Consider the following 11,424-nt stretch of genomic DNA (forward strand, 5'->3'; position numbering starts at 1 on the left):
ACAGTAATCAAGACAATTTGCTACTGGCACAAGAACAGAGCCACAGACCAGTGGAAGAGAACAGAGAGTCAAGATATTAACCCAAACATATATGGTCAGTTAATATATGATAAAGGAACCATGAACATACAATGGGGAAATGACAGCCTCTTCAACAGCTGGTGTTGGCAAAATTGGACAGGTACATGTAAGAGAATGAAACGGATCATTGTCTAATCCCATACACAAAAGTAAATTTGAAATGTATCAAAGACCTGAATGTAAGTCATGAAACCATAAAACTCTTAGAAGAAACATTGGTAAAAATCTCTTGGATGTAAACATGAGCGACTTCTTCATGAACATATCTCCCTGATCAAGGGAAACATAAGCAAAAATGAACAAATGGGACTATATCAAGCTGAAATGCTTTTGTACAGTAAAGTACAATATCAATAGAACCAAACTGTCCTGCAGTATGGGGAATATATTCATAAATGACTGATCCAATAAAGGGTTGACATCCAAAATATGTAAACAGCTCTCACACCTCAACATACAGAAAACAAATAAACCAATTAAACGGTGGGCACAGGATCTAAACAGACACTTCTCCAAAGAAATTTTCTGAATGTCAACAGACACATAAAAGATGGTCTATATCTCTAATCATCAGAGAAATGCAAATTAATATCACAATGAGATATCACCTCACAGCAGGAAGGATCACCACCATCCAAAAGATGAACAACAACAGATGTTGGCGAGGTTGTGGAGAAAGGGGAACCCTCCTACACTGCCTGTGGGAATGTAAATTAGTTCAACCATTGTGGAAAGCAGTACGGAGTTTCCTAAAAAAACTCAAAATAGAAGTACCATTTGACCAAGCAATTCCAGTCGTAGGAAATTTAGCATAAGAATGCAGCATCCCAGTTTGAAAGAGACATAGGCACCACTGTGTTTATTGCAGCACTATTTACAATAGCCAAGGCTCATCCAGACCCTTCACTTGCTTATTATTTTTCAAGAGACCAAGAGCCTCTGAGGACCATGTACTCCCCTGCATGTAGAGCTAATTCCTGCCCCTACTCCCAACTCTACAGGAGACACAGAACCACACAGGACCATTCACCCTGTAGGGAGAGCCAGGGTTCTCCAGTTCATGCCTGGGGACCCAGAAGAGGATCTTGTCCCCACACCCATCTAGGGAGAGCAAGGCCCTGCTCCTAAACCAGCATCTGAGAACACCCAGAGCCTGCACACTGGCAGAGACAACCTGTTCTAGTATTTCCCTCAGTACCAGCTCCCCACTGAGTCCACATGCTCCTGTATCATGTCTCTCCTGCCTGAAACTCCAGCATGTCTGCAGACTCCCTGTCTCAAGCTGATGCCCTTATGACTTAGTGTGAGCCCTCGAGGTCCTTGAAGACTCAGCTTCTCCACGTGTGGAATGCTCTCAGCAAGCAGTCTGGCAGACCACAAGTCAGTGCTGAGCCCTGGGTCTCCTCACTTGGCCTCCCATCAGTTCCCTCTCCCATTGTGTTGTGCTTCCAGTAGCATGGCAGGGGATTGGGCCACAGATTGTCACTGATGACCATGTAGGGGACACCAGCAGGCAAGGCAGAGATGAAGTGACAAGCGACTGTGTGTCAGTCAGGTCCCACCTCAATAAGCTGCCAGATGCTGCAAAGCTGCGGTCATAGAACCAGTTGAAGAAGCGGAAGCTGCCATGGTGGAGCCTATATGCATGTAGGCCTCATGTTTGTTACACTGCTTCCACTGACTTGGAGTGGAGTGACATGCCTTATATCCTGCAGCAAGAGGAGCATGTAAGAAGGGGCTGGACCATAACTCAGGGGGCACAGCACCACCTCCTGCCATGCACGTAGGCAGCTGCCTCTTACCAGAGACACTGATGATGTACTTCTTCACAATCTCTTCATTGCAGAAGTTGGGGTTGTGGTGAAAGAATGGCACTGTCTTGCAGCAATTGCCTGGATGCCAGGGTTCCTCCAACTGCTGGGACACAGCAGAGGGAAGAGGTGAGATCTCTTCCCGGAACAGCTAGCCTCTCATTTTTTGGGGGAAGTTATGCATGGACTCCCACCTCCAGCCTGGGGCTTCCCGGGCTCACCACCAAATTGGTCAGGAAGCTGAGCATGACTCTGTCCAGGTATCCAATCAAGGCTGCCATGCAGGGGCGGGTCTGAATTTTCTTGAGTTCAAGGAGCCTTCCAATGCTGGGGCAGACAGGGCTAGGACAACCACACAAGTCTGCAGAGTAGCCTGTAGCCTGACCGCCCTCTCTTTGAAGCCTGGTCCCATTACTGAGCACACACTGCTTTAGGGTCCTCTGGGTCCCTGGGGTCAAGCCCACTTGTGCACTAATCCAGGGACCCTCCCAGTTTGGGGAGTCAGTGAACTCCCGCACCCCCCAATCTGGGGAGGGAAATGGACACTCAGGTCATGGAAGTGCAGAGAGCCCCGTACAAAAGGAGCCCAGGAAGAAAACACTAAGAAATAAGATAATTAAAGTGACATAGATTAAGAATAAGGAGTGAATATTGAAAGCAGCAGGAGACAGAAAAAAGATTACTTGTACAGAAAACCCAATCAGGCTCTCAGCAGATTTCTCAGCAGATATTTCAGAGGCCAGAGGGAGTGCCATGACATATCTGATTTATGAAAACAGAAGGATCTTCAGCCAAGGACCCTCTATCCGGCAAGATTATCATTCAAATTTGAAGGAGAGATTAAACATTTCCCAGACAGAAAAAGTTTAAAGGAATTCACCACCACCAAGCTGGCATTACAGGAAATGTTAAAGGTACTTCTGCAGATGGAAATGTTCACAGACCTAGCTTTCACCAGTGAAAATAAATGTGCCATGAAGGCAGCAGACCAATTAGTTACCCATAAATAGTGGAATTAAAACAAAATTAGTAAAACCAATTATACAAAAAATCAAGCAAGGCATATACAAAGGTGCAGATTATAGCATCTAATACATAATGTGTGAAGGAGGAAGAGCAATAAAAATGTACTTTTACACTGTGTTTCAAATTCAGCAATTACCACCTAAATATGTATGGATCCCTGTATAGTTAGGAAACTATGAATTTTAGAATAAACACAAACCTAAAGCTTATAACAGGTACAGAAATAACTAAAATTGTGAATTCCAATCACAACAGTAAAGAAACCCATCAAATAACAAGAAAGGAACAGACAGCAGCTATACAAACAACCTGAAAACAATTAGTAAAATGGAAGTAAGTACATAACCTATCAAAATTTCCCTTAAATGTAAATGGACTGAATGCTCCAATTAAAAGACATAATGTGGCATAAGGATAAAGTACTAAGACATGTCTATATGAAGCCTACAGGAGACTCATTCCAGCCCCAAAGATATACACAGACTGAAAGTGAAAGGATGAAAAAAGGCATTCCATGTAAATAATAGGGAGAAAAAAGTAGGATTAACAGTGCTAATATCAGACAAAATTGATTTCAAAACAAACAAAGTAACAAAACAGAAGGATGTTACATAATGATCATGAGGTCAATCCAACAAGAAGATAAAACAATTATGAAATCTATGCATGCAATACAGAAGCACCTGAAGATATAAGACAAATACTAACAGAATTAAAGGGGGAAATAGACTGCAACTCACTAACTTTAACACACCACTCACTTTAATAGGCAGATCCACCTAACAGAAAATAAATAAGGAAACAGGCTCTCAACTATACATTTGATCAGGTGGACTTAACAGATATCTACAGAACATTCCACATAATAGCAGCAGGATACACAATATTTCTGAAGTTTATATGTAGTGTTCTCCAGAACAGATCACACACCAGGCCACAAAAAGCTTCAATAAATTAAAAAAGTTTGAAATTGTATCATGCAACTTCCATACCACAATGGTATGAAACTAGAAACAAATTACACACAGAAAGCAAAAAGCCTACAAACACACAGAGACTAAACAACATACTTCTATGTGATCAAGGATCAATGACTGAATTAAAACAGATCAATCAATACCTGGAGACAAATGAAAACAACTCAAAAGCTCCAAACCTGTGAGATGTGGTAAGTTCTAAGAGGGAAGCACACAGTATACAGGCTTACCTCAAGAAAGAAGAACAATCCCACATAAAGAGTCCAAACTGAACATTTAAGAAACTAGGAAAAGAAGAACAACTGAAAACCAAAGTTAGTAGAAAGAGGGACATAATAAAGATCAGAGCAGAAATAAATAATATAAAGAATGAAACAATAGACAAAGAATCAAAGAACTGGTTGTCTGAGAATATAAAACAGACCAATACTAAGCCATATTTCTTCAGGAAAAAGAGTGTACATAAACAAAAACAGAAAAAGAAATAGTCACAATGGACAGCACAGAAATATAAAGATTAGAAAATTATATTAGAGAATACGTGACAATCAGCTGGAGAATATAGGAAAAATGGGCAAATTTCAAGAATAACATACCCTTCCAAAATGGACACATGAGGAAACAGAAAATCTCAAAGGACCATTTAACAGTAATGAAACTGAAAGGTAATAAAAAAAACTCACAAGAAACAAAGGTCCAGGGACAAACCGCTTCACAGCTGAAAGTTACCAAACATTTAAAGAGAGCTAACACCATCCTTCTTAAAGAATTCTAAAAAGTAGAAGAGTAGGGAACACTTCCAAATTCATTCTATGACACCAGCATCACTCTATAACACCAAAACCAGAAAAACACGCTACAAGAAAGAAACGTGTAGGCCAATATTACTGAGGAATGTAGAGGCAAAATCATCAACAAAACATTGGTGAAACATTAAAAAACACAGCAAAAGGATCATCCATCCAACCAAGTGGGATTACTGCAGAATTAGAAGGATTTTACAATATCCATAAATCAACATCACCCAACACATTAACAAAAAGGATAAAAACCACATTATAATCTCAACAGATGCTGAAAAGCATTTGACAAAATGCAACATCCATTCTTGGATAAAATTCTCAACAAAATGGGTACAGAGGGTACAAATCTCACCATAATAAAGGCTGTTTATGACAAACCCATGGTTACTATCATATTCAATGGCAAAAATCTGACTACTTTCCAAGATATGTGATGAGAAAAGGAAGTCCACTCTCACCACTTTCTCACCATTCAACATAGTACTGGAGGTCCCAGTCATGGCAGCCAGACAAAACTAAGAGATTAAAGGCATCCAAGTTGGTGAGGAGGAAAGTAAGCTGTCAGTATGTTCAGATTACATCATATATATATATATACATATATCCCTAAATACTCTGCTAAAAAACCATTAGAAGTAATAACTGGATTCAGCAAGGTGGCAGGATACAAAATTAATACACAGAAATCTGGTGAATTACTTTATACTAACAACTAATAATCATAAAGTGAGATCAGGAAAACAATTCTATTTAGAATGGCATCAAAAAAAAGAAAAACACCTAGGACTAAATCTAACCAAGGACGTGAAAGACCTGGGTGTCAAAACTGTTAGACACTCATGACAGTAATTAAAGAAGACACAAATAAATGAAATCTATCCTATGTTCCTGGTTAGAAAGAATTAATATTGTCAAAATGGCCTTGCTGCCCAAAGCAATTTAGAGATTCAGTGCAATCCCTATCAAAATACCAATGGCATTCTTCAATGAACTAAAGCAAATAATCCTAAAATTCATAAGGAACCACAAAAGACCCAAATAGCGAAAGCAAGCCTGAGAGAAAAGAACAAAGCTGTGGGAATTATGCTCCCTAACTTCAAGCTCTACTACAAAGCAACAATAATAAAAACAATATACTAAGTGGCACAAGAAGACAACCACAGATCAATGGAATAGAATAGAGAGCACAGATAAAAACTCATGTATATATGTGTCAACTGATATATGATAAAGGAGCCACAAACATACAATTGGGAAAAGACAGCCTCTTCTGGAACTGGTGTTGGGAAAACTGGGAAGCTACATGCAAGAGAATGAAAGTGGATTACTGACTACATAGATAAAAGTAAGCTCAAAATGATCCAAATGGATCAAAGATCTAAATGTTAAAACATGAAACCATAAAACCATTAGAATAAAATATAGGCAAAATTCTCTTGAACATAAGCATGAGCATTGTTTTCATGGACACATTTCCTGCCATGGAAAACAAAATAAAAAATGAACAGTGGGACAACATCAAACTCAAAAATTTCTGTATAGCAAATGAAACAATCAAAGTAAAAGGAAACCTACAGCATGGGAGAATATATTCATGAATGGCTTATCTGGAATGGGGTTAATATTCAAAATACATAAAGAACTGTGATTCAACACCAGAAATCTAATAATCCTACTGAAAAAAGAGGACTGGACAGAAGTTTTTCCAAAGAAGTTATACAGATGACAAACTGGTACATGAAAAATGCTCCACATCTCTATCATGCGGGAAATGCAAATTAAAACCACAATGACATATTACATTACAGCAGTCTGAATGGCCAGTATCTAAGAGACAAGAAATGACAAGTGTTGAGGAGGATGTGGAGATTCAGGAATCCTGCCACACTGTTGGTGGAAAAGCCAGTTGGTGCAGCCACTGTGGAAAGCAGTATGGAGGTTACTCAAAAAACTAATAGGAATTGCATCGGGCCCAGTAATTCCACTCCTAGGAATTTACCCAAACAAAAGAATATCCCTGATTCTACAAGATATATGCACCCCTATATTTATCACAGCATTACTTAAAATAGCCATCTATGGAAGGAACCATAGATGAATGGATGAAGATGCAGTACATATACATGATGGAATATTATTCAACAGTAAGAGAGAGAGAAAAATCCTGCCCTTTGCAAAAAATAGGCTATTATGGAAATGAAATAAGCCAGGTGGATAAAGACAAATACCGTATGACTTCACTTATTTTGAAATATAAAAACAAAGTACAACTAAATGAAAAGAGCAGCAAAGCCATAGAAGTGAGTGGCAGTTACCATGGGGGAACGGTTGTGAGGGTGGTTGGGGTGGAGGGTGACAGGATAAGAGGGCTGAAAAATCTCAATTGCAATATAAGTTGGTGATAGGGATGGTAGTACAGCATAGAGAATATAGTCAGTGACTGTAACATCTTCCTATGTTGACTGACTGTAACTGCACCTTAAGGGGTGAGGGCTTAATAAAACAGTGAACTACTGACCCACTCACTGTGTCGTATATTTGTAAACAACTTAAGACTGTATGTCAACAATTCTCCAATAAAAATGAACTCTGTAGACTGGCACAGGAACAGACCCATAGAACAATGGAACAGACTAGAGAGCCCATATACAAACACATGCATATATGGTCAATTAATATATGATAAAGGAAATGTGGATATATAATGGGGAAATGACAGCCTCTTCAACAACTCATGTTTGCAAAAATGGATAGCTACATGTAAGAGAATTAAGCTGGACTACTGTCTAACCCCATAAACAAAAGTAAAATCAAAATGAATCAAATACCTGAATGTAAGTCATGAAGCCATAAAACTCTTAGAAAAAAATATAGGCAAAAATCTCATGGACATAAACATGAGTGACTTCTTCATGAACATATCTCCCCAGGCAAGGGAAACAAAAGCAAAAAAGGAACAAGGGGGTCTATAATAAGCTAAAAAGCTTCTGTACAGCAAAGGATACCATCAGTAGAACAAAAAGATATCCTACAGTATGGGAGAGTATATTCATAAATGACATATATGATAAGGGGCTGATATCTAAATTATACAAAGAGCTCATGCACCTCAATAAACAAAAAGCAAACAAGTCAATTAAAAAATGGATAGAGGAACTGAACAGACACTTCTCCAAAGAAGAAATTCAGATCTCCAACAGGCATATGAAAAGGTGCTCCACATCGCTAGTCATCAGAGAAATGAAAATTAAAACCACAATGAAATATCACCTCACACCAGTTAAGATGGCCAACATTCAAAAGATGAACAACAACAAATGTTGGCGAGGTTGTGGAGAAAGGAGAACCCTCCTACACTGCTGGTGGGAATGCAAACTAGTATAACCATTGTGGAAAACAGTATGGAGGTTCCTCAAGAACCTCAATATAGAAATACCATTTGACCCAATAATTCCACTTCTAAGAATTTACCCTAAGAATGTAGCAGTCTAGTTTGAAAAAGACATATGCACCCCTATATTTATTACAGCACTATTTACAATAGCCAAGAAATGGAAGCAACCTAAAGTTCCATCAGTATATGAATGGATAAAGAAGAGGTGGTACATACACATAATGGAATATTATTCAGCCATAAGAAGAAAATAAATCCTATCATTTGCAACAACATGGATGGAGCTAGAGGGTATTATGCTCAGTGAAATAAGGCAGGTGGAGAAAAACAAGTACCAAATGGTTTCACTCATATGTGGAGTATAAGAACAAAGAAAAACTGAAGGAGCAAAACAGCAGCAGACTCACAGAACCCCAGAATGGACTAACAGTTACCAAAGGGAAAGGGACTGGTGAGGATGGGTGGGAAGGGAGAGATATGGGTGAAAATGGGGCAGTACAATTAGCAGACACAAGGTTGCAGGAGGTGACACGGGAAAGGCAGTATAGCACAGAGAAGACAAGTAATGACTATATAGCATCTTACTATGCTGACAATGACTGTAATTGGGTATTTGGGGGAACTTCATAATAGAGAGAGTCTAGTAACCATAATGTTGTTGAAGCAATTGTACATTAATGATATCAAAATGAGAAAAGAAATAAAAAAACATGTACATAGTAGGAAATAGCATTGTCATTTGCAACATATTTATAATTGCAAGATAAGTTTTCATTTATTATCCCATGTGCTCATTACAGAAGTCAAGTGCACCTAGCATTTCTATTATTATTCTCTTTTCTGAGAATTAGGTGGTCACAGAGAGGTGAAGTAATTTGCTCACAGTCACTCAGTTTTAAAAAAAAGAGATGATATTCAAAATCCTTTTATATCACTTGAAAATCTGTTGTTATAAAGATTTCCCTGAGACCACAGAGAGGAAGAACTTCTACTCAAATTTTAATATTTTTTTCTAGACATATCTGCATAAAACAACAATTCTCATCTTTATTATTATTATTCTTTTGTTATCGTTAATCTACAATTACATGAAGAACATTATGTTTACTAGGCTCTCACCTACCCACAAGTACCCCCTGACAAACCCCATTACAGTCACCGTCCATCAGCATAGTAAGATGTTGTAGAATCACTACTTGTCTTCTCTGTGTTGCACAGACCTCCCCTTTTCCCCAACCCCCACATTATACATGCTAATCATAATACCCCCTTTCTTCTTCCCCACCCTTATCCCTCCCTACCCTCCCATTCTCCCCAGTCCCTTTCCCTTTGATAACTGTTAGCCATTCGTGGGTTCTGTGAATCTGCTGCTGTTTTGTTCCTTGAGTTTTTCTTTTGTTCTTATACTCCACATATGAGTGAAATAATTTGATATTTGTCTTTCTCCGCTTGGCTTATTTCACTGAGCATAATACCCTCTAGCTCCATCCATGTTGCTGAAAATTGTAGGATTTGTTTTATTCTTATGGATGAATAATATTCCATTGTGTATATGTACCACATCTTCTTTATCCATTCTTCTACTGATGGACATTTAGGTTACTTCCATTTCTTTGCTACTGTAAATAGTGCTGCGATAAACATAGGGGTGCATCTGTCTTTTTCAAACTGGAGTGCTGCATCCTTAGGGTAAATTCCTAAAAGTGGAATTCCTGGGTCAAATGGTAAGTCTATTTCAAGCATTTTGAGGAACCTCCATATTGCTTTCTGCAATGGTTGAACTAATTTACATTCCCACCAGCAGTGTAGGAGGGTTCCCCTTTCTCCACAACCTCACCAACATTTGTTGTTGTTTGCCTTTTGGATGGTAGCCATCCTTACTGGTGTGAGGTGATATCTCATTGTGGTTTTAATTGGCATTTCTCTGATAACTAGTGATGTGGAGCATCTTTTCATGTGTCTTTTGGCCATTTGAATTTTTTCTTTGGAGAACTGTCTGTTCAGCTCCTCTGCCCATTTTTTTACTGGATTATTTACTTTTTGCTTGTTGAGGTGCATGAGCTTTTTATATATTTTGGATATCAAGCCTTTATCGGATCTGTCATTTATGAATATATTCTCCCATACTGTAGGGTACCTTTTTGTTCAGTTCATGGTGTCCTTTGCTGTACAGAAGCTTTTCAGCTTGATATAGACCCACTTATTCATTTTTGCTTTTGTTTTCCTTGCCTGGGGAGATATGTTCATGAAGAAATCGCTAATGTTTATGTCCAAGAGATTTTTGCCTATGTGTTTTCTAAAAGTTTTATGGTTTCATGACTTACATTCAGGTCTTTGATCCATTTTGGATTTACTTTTGTGTATGGGGTTAGACAGTGATCCAGTTTAATTCTCTTGCATGTAGCTGTCCAGTTTTGCTAGCACCATCCATTGAAGAGACTGTCATTTCCCTATTGTATTCCCATGGCTCCTTTATCAAGTATTTATTGACCATATATGTTTGGGTTAATGTCTGGAACCTCTAATCTGTTCCACTGGTCTGTGGCTCTCTTCTTGTGCCAGTAACAAATTGTCTTGATTACTGTGGCTTTGTAGTAGAGCTTGAAGTTGGGGAGTGAGTCCCCCCCCCCATTTTATTCTTCTTTCTCAGGATTGCTTTGGCTATTCGGGGTCTTTGGTGTTTCCATATGAATTTTTGAACTATTTTTTTCAGTTCGTTGAAGAATGTTGTCGGTAATTTGATAGGGATTGCATCAAATCTGTATATTGCTTTGGGCAGAATGGCCATTTTGACGATATTAATTCTTCCTAGCCAAGAGCATGGGATGAGTTTGCATTTGTTAGTGTCCACTTTAATTTCTCTTGAGTGTCTTATAGTTTTCAGGGTATAGGTCTTTCACTTCTTTGGTTAGGTTTATTCCTAGGTATTTTATTATTTTGATGCAGTTGTAAATGGAATTGTTTTCTTGATTTCTCTATTAGTTCACTGTTAGTGTATAGGAAAGACACAGATTTCTGTGTGTTAATTTTATATCCTGCAACTTTGCTGTATTCTGATATCAGTTCTAGTAGTTTTGAAGTGGAGTCTTTAGGGTTTTTTATGTACAATATCATGTCATCTGCAAATAGTGACAGTTTAACTTCTTCTGTAACAATCTGGATTCCTCGTATTTCTTTGTTTTGTCTAATTTCCGTGGCTAGGACCTCCAGTATTATGTTGAATAACAGTGCAGAGAGTGGGCATCCTTGCCTTGTTCCTGATCTCAGAAGAAAAGCTTTTAGCTTCTCGCTGTTCAGTATGATGTTGGCTGTGGTTGTATCATATATGGCCT

At 38.5% G+C, this 11,424-nt stretch overlaps 1 pseudogene; it reads left to right on the plus strand.

The window, feature by feature from the left end:
• Positions 1-1,186, plus strand: part of LOC130682206 (TPR and ankyrin repeat-containing protein 1-like) — a 70,831-nt pseudogene extending 69,645 nt beyond the window's left edge.
• Positions 1,187-11,424: the final 10,238 nt, after the last annotated feature.

Source organism: Manis pentadactyla, chromosome Y (assembly GCF_030020395.1).
Source record: "Manis pentadactyla isolate mManPen7 chromosome Y, mManPen7.hap1, whole genome shotgun sequence".
Lineage (NCBI taxonomy): Eukaryota > Metazoa > Chordata > Mammalia > Pholidota > Manidae > Manis > Manis pentadactyla.